The 1,186-nt window shown below is 40.1% G+C and overlaps 1 non-coding gene across 1 annotated transcript; it reads left to right on the forward strand.

Annotated features, from left to right (window-relative positions):
* Positions 1-870: 870 nt before the first annotated feature.
* On the forward strand, positions 871-977 carry LOC143393147 (U6 spliceosomal RNA). The gene has a single exon (XR_013090468.1). It is a non-coding gene; the product is annotated as a U6 spliceosomal RNA (small nuclear RNA).
* The last annotated feature ends 209 nt before the right edge of the window (positions 978-1,186 follow it).

Raw genomic sequence — 1,186 nt, forward strand, 5'->3', positions numbered from 1 at the left:
CTGTTAAGTTTCCTCAGCTTATGAAACAGTTTTTCCTTCCTGATCTGTTCACAGGATAAATGAGCTTTTAGGACAGGAGAGAATTTCTGTCTATAAAACAAACATGTCTTATTCATTCCTGAAAAAGAGATTTGTGCTCTGGATTCTGTAGACAAAAAAGACAAAAAAATATTTCTTGTCTTTTTTTTTTTTAAGTTTGTGCGTTTCTTTTGAAATCTGCTAAAGTAGCCTTTTCCTAAAACCCCCAATGGGCCTTAGGGCCAATAGTAAAAAATAACAGGTGCAAACTTCCTTTCATTGTGAAGAGAGCCCTAAGCCTTGGAGGATCTGGGAAGCCACCCTTTCAGACCTATTAGGAAGCAAGGAAGAGTTCCTTCTACCACCTACTACTTGCATCCCACCCCCACGTCTGTATACAACCAGGGAGGGGGTTCTAAAAATTCTAATGTTGAAAACTAAGACCCAATGTGTTGATATTAAAGGCCGGCCTGTAGAAATGATTAGGACATGAGGACTCCATCCTCAGGAATGGAATTAGTACCTGTGGCTCAAGGGAACTAGTGAGTCCTTTCTGGCTTTCCATCTTCTGCCAGTCATGTGAGGACACAGTGTCTGTTCCTCTTGCCATTTGAGAATGTAGTGAGAAGTCCCTCACCAAACACTGAAAAAACAACATTTATTTTTTAGGTGTATATGGACACAACACAATGCCTTTATTTGTATGTGGTGCTGAGGATGGAACCCAGGTCCCGCCCCTGCTAGGCGAGCGCTCTACTGCTGAGCCACAATCAATGCTGGGGCCTTGATCTTGGATTTCTCTACCTTCAGACCTATAAGAAATATATTTCTGTTCTTAATAAATTGCCTGGAGTACTTGATTCAGCAGCACATACACTAAAATTGGAACTATACAGAGAAGATTAGCGTGGTCCTTGTGCAAGGATGACATGCAAATTCATGAAGTGTTCCATATTTTTGGATCCAACCTAGATGCCCTTCAGTAGATGAATAGATAAAGAAACTGTGGTGTACATGCACAATGGAATATTACTCAGCATTAAAAGAGAATAAAATCATGGCATTTGCAGGTAAATGAATGGAGTTGGAGAATATAATGCTAAGTAAAGTTAGCCAATCCCCCAAAACCAAATGCTGAATGTTTTCTCTGATATAAGGATGCTGATTC

The sequence above is a fragment of the Callospermophilus lateralis genome, chromosome 2 (genome assembly GCF_048772815.1).
Source record: "Callospermophilus lateralis isolate mCalLat2 chromosome 2, mCalLat2.hap1, whole genome shotgun sequence".
NCBI classification, from domain to species: domain Eukaryota; kingdom Metazoa; phylum Chordata; class Mammalia; order Rodentia; family Sciuridae; genus Callospermophilus; species Callospermophilus lateralis.